Source organism: Rhea americana, unplaced genomic scaffold (assembly GCF_003343005.1).
Source record: "Rhea americana isolate MKP2758 unplaced genomic scaffold, rheAme1 scaffold_135, whole genome shotgun sequence".
Lineage (NCBI taxonomy): Eukaryota > Metazoa > Chordata > Aves > Rheiformes > Rheidae > Rhea > Rhea americana.
In genome coordinates, this window is record NW_028185428.1 from 2,506,049 (window position 1) to 2,517,124 (window position 11,076).

The following is an 11,076-nucleotide window of genomic DNA, read 5'->3' on the forward strand; positions in this document are numbered from 1 at the left end:
GCAGCGCCCCGGACGCTCCTCGGGAGCAGCCCGCCGACCAAGCACGGCCCCCTGCGGCCCTCTGCGACCGCAGCCGCCGCTTGCGGAGTCGAGCGTGGTTTCCCCCAAAAACGCCGCGGCTGAGCCCCGTCCAGGCGCCCGGCCGCTCCTGCGGGCTCCGCGCTGCTGGGGAGCGGGCGCGGATATAACGAACCGAGCGGCCTTTTRGCCGCCACCGGAGAGGCTAACAACGAGGGGCAACCCTCAGCCACGCGGGCTCAAAACCCGAGTTCATGAAACCACCAAAGGGCATCACGTTCCCTGCGTGTAGACAGGAGAGAAACAGGGATAAAACCTAACATCCAGCTTCTCACGGGTGTCTCGGGGGCCGCGTCCCGGCCCAGCTGCTCGCAGCAGGTGCAGGGCAGAGGGAGGGCCGCAGCCCGGCTCTCCGGACCTGCGTCCCCTTTGGAGCCTCCGAGCTTGCACCCTCAGATRTCAGATCTTGAGTTTTGGTCAGCTGGCTTTATCCCACTACAAAAGATAACGGAATTCCATGAATTTCCTTACTGCCATGCAAAAATCTGTCATTCCTTTAAAACTATGTTTTCTTCTTTGTAAAAATCATTCACGCTCAGTAGCAAGCATTGAAAACACAATAGCAATGTCTCAAACCTCTTCTTTCTACAAAAAGGATTTTTTTACCTTAGCTACAATAGGCAATGAAAGAGGATGAACATACTGCTCTGCAAGCTAATCCCTTTGTATAATAATCAAAAATCAGAAAATGAAGCTATAAAACATAGTAGATAAAAGGAAGTTGAAATCTTCTGGAAGAACAAATAAACTCACTAAGCTGTCAAGATAAATTTCCTGGGGTTCGGCATTAGTGAACTTGCTTTTATGCCATCTATAATTTCTCCTAATGTCAGTTAAAGCAGATACAGTGCCGAACTAACCTTGACTAGCTAACAAAAAYATTTTTTCTGCCTTTGCCTCATTCTCTTTTTTTAATTGCTTCTTAGCAAGTTCTCATTCCTACTTCAGATTATTCTGTCCTTTAATCATCATTCCTTCCTGAAGGAGGGTGAAAATAGACATGAAAATGAATTCTGTTCTGTTTGGTAATAGAGATCTCAAATGAAACTCGTTGTGGATTTTCTTTTTATATTTTCAAGCTTTTTTCTTGTTTCCTCTCTTCTTCTTAAAGCATGACACCAGTAAGATTTACTGCACGATACTTCTGGAAATGTAGCACGCTCCCTCCTTTCAGTAGAAAACCTAGGGGGAGGCCAGGCTGCAGGGAGCAATTCCTGCATACGAAGCTGCTGAGCATATCTGATTTTATTTGTAAAAACTTCGAGAGGTTCCCCCAGACTCACCTCCCACTACAGCCATCCTTCAGTCCTAGATTATTCCGGGAGAAACTAGAGTAACTCCAGAGTACCCAAACAGCACAATCTTATGTTGAAAAGTTGAGACATAAATTGCAGAGTAGAGAGCAGTTTGCTGTCAACGATCTGCTTATTGGCTTGTCCAGTGAATTTTATTTATTTATTTATTTTGCTGAGGAATAGCCTTTCCTGGGGAAGAGAGGCTGAACCCTTTGTTGGGAAGAAGCCTGATGCTGTTCGTATGGCTGAGAGCTTAAATTTTTCACTTGAATCCAAGATAACAAATGTCTTTGAGCTTCCTACCCGCAGCAGCCTGTAAGAACCTAACTAACATTCATCATCTGATCACAAGTTTCGTGTCTGTTCCCGAGCCTCCCTCCTGTCTCAGGCCTGTGCGTGTGTGATCAGCTCATGGATGAAGCAGGTCGTGCCTGGCTCAGCTGAGCCGCAGCGCTGCAGCACAGCCCCTTCGGCAGCTACGCAGGCTTCAAGCACTGCGGCTCCACGCAGGGCACCCTGCTGTACTCATTTGTCACTTCAGCTCATTTGTAAGCTTTTAAAACTTTCATGACTTAATAGTCGTACCCAGGTGAGGAACAAAAGCRAAATCTATTAAAGCACTATTATTATTTAGGTGAATTTAGTAGTGGGATTAGGCAGCAGATTGACATGACTCTCGGAGCCATTTACCCAAAGCAGAGGTTGAATTTCTCTTTTGCTGCTCTCTGGCTAATGTGCCTGCAGCCAGTGCCAAAAGGATCAGCTCTCTTCCAGCTCAGGACTTGCCCAAAATTGCCAGCAATAGGACAACTGTGAGCTGTCTCGTTGAGATTCAGAAACTACTATAGAGCTTGTTTAATTTCCACTAGGTCCCCACAAAAAACAACCTTTTTTTTTTATGCTTTTCAATCACTACTGACTGATGCTAGAATCCAAGCAATGCCCAGGAAAGGAAGTGTTTTGGGTCCCTATTACCACCCTGCAAGATACCTCCTCCTCCCAGGAGATTCTTACTGGGGAAACTCCTATTTGGTCCTTGTAAAGATTTAAATATACAAATACTGAGTAGCACCTTGATCCAAATGATATTAATCCAAACACAAATTAGCTAGTGGAAGACCAAATCAGAGCAGAATAAAGTCCAAATCTTGCATTCGGGGATAAGTATGCTTTTATCTACAAAATAGCACACACACTAAAGCTGGAGAAAGGCAGCTTAATTTACAAAATATTATTTACAGTATGTGGATACAAATTGTGCTCACGTCACTCTAGGGACAACTTTTTGAGGCTGCATGCATGGAATTTATTAAACATGAAATCAGCCAAGGCATGTTAGCAGAAATAATGTTTAAAAGARCTGTCAGGTTGCTAAATAATTGTTATATTAACAAGCCAAGATTACTTTCGTCTCAGTTTAATCTACCTGAAAAAAATCAAGGGTTGCTGGAAATCAAACAGCTATGAACTCTTAAAGTTCAGTGAAGCACACTGGTTAAAYTGATATTATCTTTTGGGGGCATTCCATGGGGAAAAATGCAGTAGTAAAGTAGATATATTACTCTGCRGCTAAAGACGCCCCATCTCCAAGGACCTCGAAATAATTCTTGAACGATGAAGATCCACCACCAAGGAGAAAGGATCAGTGAGAGAAGTGATTTCTAGTCCAGAAACACTGAGAGCAGAGAGGCCTAAATATTCAATATTTAGTATCCACAATATTTAATATTTGTGTGTGTGTATATGCCTGGCTGTAGGCACATCAAGCTACAATTCAGCCTTAGAGTGTGGGAAATTTAGTAACAGTATATTCAAAAAGCACATCAGTACCTTGTGAATGTTGACTTTGGAGCTATTTCGCATGGCAACTGGTGCACAAGGCATCCCTGGATATCAGGTCACTGGTAAAATACTTGAGGAGTCTGGACACTGGCAGGAAAAAGAGAAAGACTGGGAAAAAACAAATAAAAACACTATTTATGAAAGTATGATTTATTCAAAGCAKCTGAGGCAGCAACAGAGCTGGTCACATACATAAAGTAGGGTGTAAGTGAGGATGGAGTTGGTCGGTGCCTCTGATTTACGGGATCCAGGGCTCMGCCACTGACTGCAGAGGGCTCACGGGTTAGGACGAGGGCACTGCTGCTCCTCAGGCATCTTCCCTCCTTGCTAAATGGATGCATGAATGTGAGACTGCAGTGCTAACTCTACCTGGGAGAGCCCTCCTCCATCCCCCATGGTGACAGGGAATTTAGTGAGGATTTTTGTTCTTGAGAAGATAAGGCAGCAGATTTTCAAAAAGCAGCCTCTTGGCTGCACAAGCTTTCAGGGTTGTGGAAAACCATAATTTAATTGTAARTCAAAGAAAAGGTGTTCTTGTAAAGATGCTTCCCCAAGCAGTCTCCTGTTCAGAGTCAGTTCAGGCTCTGTTCTTTTTAGGGGCTTTCTCTCCTTGCATCTCTCTTTACATTTTCAAAGAAAACCCAAATCACAGCTGGTTCATTTTAGCTATAACCCTCAAAGCTTTATAATATTTTTTTTTGGGGGGGGGGGAGGAGAGGGGAGAAGTGGATGGCAGGAACAAAAGAGAAAAGGAATGAACTTGTAGCTCTGGATCAAAGCTGCAGGTKTCATCTAAGCAATCCTCCATCCTCCTGCCACCCAGGAGCCATGACTGATTCAAGATCTCTGTGAATAAATAGGTTATTTAATCAGCAGGTCTTATGCAGTGACTTCTCTGCAAGGGGGGTTCCAGTTCCAGCCACTCATTCCCACAAGTCCAGAAAAGAAAAGTTTCCTATAATGAACAGTCAGCGCAACCCTCCTTCTCCCAGCTTAACATCCTTCCCCCCCGCAGTCAAACCGAAATCAGCTGCTGTTGGTTAGATCTCATAGTGCTCTGCAAATTACTCGAACATGGAAACCTGAAATTTTCCACAGCTTCTCTTTCTGGGATTTCCATCTGCCAGCAGATAGAGGGTAGAAGATGAATTACTGCCCTGCCAACACTTCCCTCAAGAGTGGGTAGAAAGCCAAACTGCAGAGGATGAAGAGAATAAATTATTGCTACGAAGAGAGGAGAGCTCTGCGGAAAGAATAATGCTTCCCCAGACGTCCTCGTCCCTGCAGTACGGTAGAAAGGTGTYAGGAGATCCAGGGAAAAGCAACAAGAGCCCCCTTTAAAACCTAAACTAAAATAGAAAATACAAAATGTCTCAAATTTCCTGATTATTTCACTGACAAATGTAGACACTCAAGGTATTATTGAATTTTATATTCTAATCCATGCATATAAAAAACCCGATCATGTTGATTGCTGAGGATCAGCACACATATAGCACATAGACTCAGATGTCCACACAGATAGAAGCTGGGCCCTTGGTTTTGTTTGTATATGCACAATCTTTCTTAAGTCTGTATAGTTTGCCTGAAATGTCCACTGGATGGACATTTTAGGCCCTCAGATAAATTGAAATTGATTATATGAGTCAAAGGAGAAGTCACTGAAAAATGACAACACTTTAAAAGTTAAAAATTACTTTGACATATTAATTAGTATCTCAGAGATGAAATAAAGCCAGTGATGCAGAATGATTCATTAGAATGAAATTAATCTGAGAAATAATTAATCCTGAGTGGATGAATAAAAAGAATATACATAGATACATCAGGAGAAAAACTCTTTACAGATGAGTGTTACAGTGATTGCTAGCAACAGTGGATGAAAGTAGAGATAACATACTTTTCTTAGCAGATGGCTTGGTAGGTGGCACTTTTCACTCCTAAACTGCTTTTACAGATATATTCCTGAGCTGCATTCCAGCCAGCAGCACAAAATAGATCCCTCTCCCATATTCCCATCCAGCCCTTAAAGGATTGATTGATGGGTGGAGAGGGACTGCTTAACTTCTACTAGCAGATTTTTCTAGTRCACGATGTGTGATGGTGAAGAATGTGTTTGGTCTCTGCCTGAGCCCAGGGCCTGTAAAGGTTAGTAGAACAAGCGAGAAAAGTCAGGCTCTTTGCATTATATTTGGTTATTTTTAAGTTCACATTAATGCACATCCAGTATGGTCAGGCTCAACAGCCCTTCTACTAGGCAGACTACAAAATAGAATTCTTGGATTAAATACAAGTAAATAGAATTAAACAAAACACCCATCCAAAAAAAGAAGCTAACACTGCATAGAGTTGTTGCTAGCAGTGAAGACCAGCACAAACCTAGCATGCCCGCATGCCAGCAAGCAGCAGGAGCAGGTTGCTGCACGAGAGAAACCAGCCAGGAAATAACAACCCAGACCAAGGTCCCTTTTGTCTGCTTCACTCTTCCTGCCATAACTTTCACTTGAACATTCGATAAACCCAGGGATCTGAATGGATTGTCTCAAATTATGATATAATCCAAAAATCACTTTCATCTTAGCTCATCTGGACCTGGTTTTCCATTCCAGCCTTTGTGCTTGGCCCACCACATCAGGCAGGGCTGTTGTCTCACCCCAGTGCCAAACAAGTAACATCTTGCTCTTTGCAGCCTGCTCGATGCTCTTGGCTCTTTCTCTGCACCGTGTTGCCCAGAAAGTTGTTGCAGAGAGAGCAACTATCAGAGCAGTCGCTAGTAGGCAGTACTTTCAAAGGCTGGAAATACACCTGGACTTTCATCACTGATTTATCAAAATCTGTCTCAGGGTCAGGGGCCTCCAACACCGGCAAACTGCCTTTGCTCCTTTTCCACCAGTTTAAGCAGGGAGCGTTGAGAGCTAGCAGTTTTTTACACATTAGAGTCTGGCTGCATCAACACGGACATTCAGACATTCAGTCTCTCCTTCAAAACTGAATCATGTCCCTCAAGCTAGTCCTCTCCGTTTAGGAGAGGTTCAAATTACAGATGTTTTCTAGGTAAAAATYAAATACTTGCATTTAGGGAAGACTGTCAGATCAGATCCTATCTAGCTTCTGATTTTTTTCCCTCTCTGTTTACAGTGATTAATTGTCTCTTGTGCTTTTTCCAGCATCCCTTTCTAAGAATTTCCCCCCTGGACCCTAGCAATTCCAGGATCTACAACTTGCCCAGGATTTTTTCTTTGCTTTCTAGGATTTTTCTACAGCTTTACAGGAATTTCCATTGCTTTCTAGGAATTTCCTGATGCTTGCTAGGAACATCCTCCCCAGCTTTCAGGGAATTTCCACTCAGTTTTCAGGGAATTTTATGTTGCTTTCTARGAAATTTTCCCATTGTTTTCTATGAATTTCTTCCACCTTAGTGTGAATTTACATTTGCCTCCTAGGAATTTGCAGTTGCTTTCAGGAATTCCTTATTAATTCTAGAATCCTACYCCAGTTCCCTGCTTCCTAGGGACTGCCCACTAGTTTCTTGGAATTCCCCTTGCTTTCTAGGGTTCTGCATTTCTTTTCAGAAACTTCCTGTATTTTATAGGAATTTCCCATAGTTTTCAACAAATTCCCTGTAGCATTCTAGGATACACACACACACACACACACACWCACRCACACACACATGCTTTCTAGGAATACCCCATGGTTTTGTAGGAATTCCTCATTGTTTTCCAGGAATTTCCTATAGCTTTCAGGAATTTACCACAGCTTTCTAGGAATCCCTTATTGCTTTCTAGGAAATCTTTTTCTGCTTTCTAGGAATTTACACTCAGCTTTCTAGGAAGTCTCTTATGTTTTCTATTTTTATCCTATTGCTTTCTAAAATTCCTTGTGCTTTCTTGGAATATCACACTGCTTTCTAGGAATTTCCTTCACCATTCTATGAATTTTCCTTTGCTTTCTAGGAATTTCTCCTACCTTTCTTGGAATTTGCCACAGCTCTCCAGGAATTCTCTCCCTCCCCTCCCCCAGCTTTCTAGGAATTTCCTATTGATTTCTAGGAATTTACTACCAGCTTGTGTGTGTCATCTTTGGCTGTTGTGTGTTCTTGCATGTCCCTCCTTGTTATCGGAAGCTGTCAAGTGTCACCCTATGTCGCTGCAGGAATAAACATTTAAGAGTGCATATTTTTAATTGCTATTTCCAAAAGAYATTGGAAAGACTCAGCAGGAGAAAGCATTAAGAGGCAGCAATATCTGGTCCCTAGAGGATGACTACATCTCCTCTTGTCCTACACTACATGCACAGCCGTACACTGCTGCCATTCCAGATCGGTCTGCCTAGCTGAATGTCTTGTCAACAGTGGCTGGCACAGATGCTTCAGGGTATGAACAACTTCGCAAAAGACATTTATAGAAAAAACACATCACAGAGGAAATAGCTTCCTAATCCCCTTCAAAGGCTGATTTATCCTTTTAAATGTAGCTTTATGTTCCTTCTAAATGCAGTGTGGCTTTTCATCTTCTTTTCAATGTTACCTGGTGTAACTATGTGTGTTATCATCTAGCTAAATGGGAAAATCAGGCATGCATCAATTTCATTTGGCACAGTATAATACGATTTACTTAAAATCAGGTTCAGATATCATAAACAGAGTCAGAACCTGTAACTGGTTTTGTAASTAATCCTCCATCAGCTTAGATAAGGGTTTTGTTAAAATTTAGGCTGCCAGAAAGTGTTTTGTTGTTTGTTTGTTTGCCCGAATTCCCCTAGATAACAGTATACTCATTAACAGTGGAAGCTATGGGAAAACAGGGTGATGGTGGTTTTTTGATATGCTGACACAGACCTGATGACCTCCCTAGCTCATTAACAGAAACAATCTTTGAATTGTAAGTASTCCTTAAGCTGTACTGCTCTCCCTTCTAGCTTGGGGGTTGGATTTTCTACACAAAATTAACATACAGTAAGCCTGCAGATGACAAGASGTGCTGTAGGTGGTTCACCTAGCCCAGTACTCTGTTTCTGACAGTAAAATACAGTACAAAGCCGTCGTAGGCACCTCCCATCAAGTGAGTGATAATGAATGGCACCCAGGAATTTTGTTGGTTTCTTCTGGYAAATCTCTGACAACATCAGCTCCATGCCAAGGCCAGTTCCTGACACCACGTTCAAGAGCCAGCAGCTSAACACACTCCAGTTCTTTGCATTAATACCTTCAGGGCAGTCACCACACGTCATTTCCCACCTGCTGCACAACTTCCTTTCTCATGGAGCAGAAAAGTTTTGACATATCCCAAGCTTGCCGTTAGTCTGTTTAACTGTGCTGTCTGTGACACAGGGTTGCTGAAAACTTTGTCCTGTAGTGCCACTTACTGGACATTTATGCTAGTAAATGCAATGTGCAGCAGCTCTTAGTTTTTGTCAGTTGATGCACCAATTTGAAATAATAAAAAACATAAAAGCAATAATGCCCAATATAAATATTATGAATGCAGTAAAGCTTGGGGAAAGTAAATACAGTAAAGTTCATTTCTTAGACAAGACAGTAGTTGTAGAAGAGCAGAAGTCCTCATATTCTGGTTGGCATAGGGAAGAGTTTGCCCTATAATAATCTAGGAATTCTTCCACGTGAAAACAGGTAGTTGATTAAATTCATTGCTAGTTCAATAAAGACTACAGCCTGAATTTACACCTGGAAGTTTGCAGGACTCTTGTTAATGGAGTCTTTAGGAAATAAGAAGACTGCAAGGAATGCTCCCACAGGAGCCAATGTAATGCTTATTTAATATATACAGCTGTAGTCTCTAGTACATGCTTTCTGTATATACTATTACTATTTGGACTGTGATACAACCAGCAAGATTCCATACTCTTTATGGACACGCGAGGGAACACATGCTTGAACTCACAGTTGGGGCACTAACTGAGCTCTGCGTGTATTCATTGTATGTGACTATATGTGCAGGAGTATTTTCAAGATTCTGAAGAATAAAGTTACACCACTAAGCTGCAGATGAATATGCTCAGTATCATGTTCTAGGATCATGCTCTCTTGAGTGTTTAAAGCAGAGAAGCGGCTGGAGTCCCTGGCAGCCCCTTCCAGCTCACCCACCTAACTCTCCTTCTTGTGGAGGGCGTAGACAGGAATGGCATAAGCCTGGCTCTCACCTCCGAGGGGAATCAGGATGAAGCCAAAACACACATCTGCGTCTTGCAGCTGGAAGATGCTGTTGAATTTTGCTTTTTTAAATGCAGCTTAAAATATTTGTAAAAGGAAGATTAGTGGGGATGAAGGAACACATGTAGTCAGAGGTTAGCCATTCCTTGTGAATACCCATATTCACCCACTCGCCCAGTTCTGTAGTTCTTGGTCAGAGCTCTCTCAAGATTTACAGGGTTCACAGTTCCTCATCAATGAGAGGAATGACTAGTCCAGTGAAAGACAGGTTATATAGCCACTCAGTGCCATCCACACTGAATCTAGAGAGCATGAGCACCTCTAGGAGTGAATGTGTCCATCATAACTAGCTTTCCATTTCACAAATCAGAGTATTTAAATACTAATACATTTTACATTAAAGAGCCTGCAAGCAGAATTTCTGTTATGACAGTGCAGAAAAGACTGAGAAGGGTTTAATGCAGATTTACAAGTTAAAATCTTTGGTACATAACAAAATTAAGAGGCAGAAGACATGAATCCTTAGAATATGAACAACATACCACTGAATCAGTTATGCACATTGGCAATTTATTTGTTTTAATGCACAATATCTAGCTGTACCCATTTTTTTATATGAGATGTCTTTCCTGTTCAGTCATTGAGATGTTTTTAGGAGCAAGTGTTAGGGGTGGATACCTTCAAAGGTGCATTCAGAATTTGATCTGTCAATGGCCATAGAGCCTGGGACCTCTCTGGCAAGATTAAAAAGAGCTAAAGCAATAAAGTACATAAATTTTGTATGAAATTTGATGTGCAAAAAAAATGCAATGGATGAGTATCCATGCAAGCTTTTTCTTTTTCATTTTACAATCTCACCCTGGAATATCTGTATCTTCAACTATTGTATTTATATTCGTAAGTATGATCTAAGCACTAGAGCCCCAGGTGGAAATGGATGTATGAACATCTGAGACGTGATCAAGTGATACTAGGAATTCGGTGCCACAGTTTTCAGCAGGTACGAAATTGCATTTACAAAGCAAGAATTTCATGGAAAAACATGCTTTGGTATATGCAGATATGAGAAGTTTATTCCTAGTGTGCAAGTTAGGCCTCAAATCACTGACAGTGCAATAGGTGCACAGCGGTTTCCGATTCAGTTTGGGATGTCCTACAGCCAGACCATCCACAGCTGGAAAACAGCACAACTCCAGAGGTAATCCCCAAAACATTAATTCCACTGTGGAAAAATAAAGTGTTTGCAAAATTTGCAACAGAAATTTTTAATTGAAAACCGCAAATTTTTTAGCTAAAAGCTGAAAACAAAATCCTGCCTAACAAGATTACATTTCCAAAAAAAAAAGGTATTAGGAAATCCAGCTTTTCACAGCTCAGTTTCAACAGCAAAAATTTCACCAGCTCTACCCCAAACACTACCAGTAAATACATCTACGGGCCTCCACAAAGCGCTTAACCGCCGTGTCAGGACGCCAGTCCGCGCTCGTGGCTGCGCAAGCCGGGCTGCAGAGAGGGCAGGGAAGTGCTGTTTTTTCTAAGAGGATTTCGCAAGAAGGCGCTATTTTATTACTCCCGGCTCCCTTTTAGGATTAGGGCCCGCGAGCACGTCACTCTTCGACGGGCCGCTTTACTGCGGCTTCCTGCGAGCGTTTCCCTGCTGCTGGCAGGCAACGTTCACCCACCCAAGCG

The 11,076-nt window shown here is 42.3% G+C and overlaps 1 protein-coding gene across 1 annotated transcript in view; it reads left to right on the forward strand.

Moving 5' to 3' along the window:
* Nucleotides 1–11,076, forward strand: part of SFXN1 (sideroflexin 1) — a 46,574-nt gene that overhangs the window by 7,248 nt on the left and 28,250 nt on the right. The gene's annotated exons all lie outside the window — the stretch shown is intronic.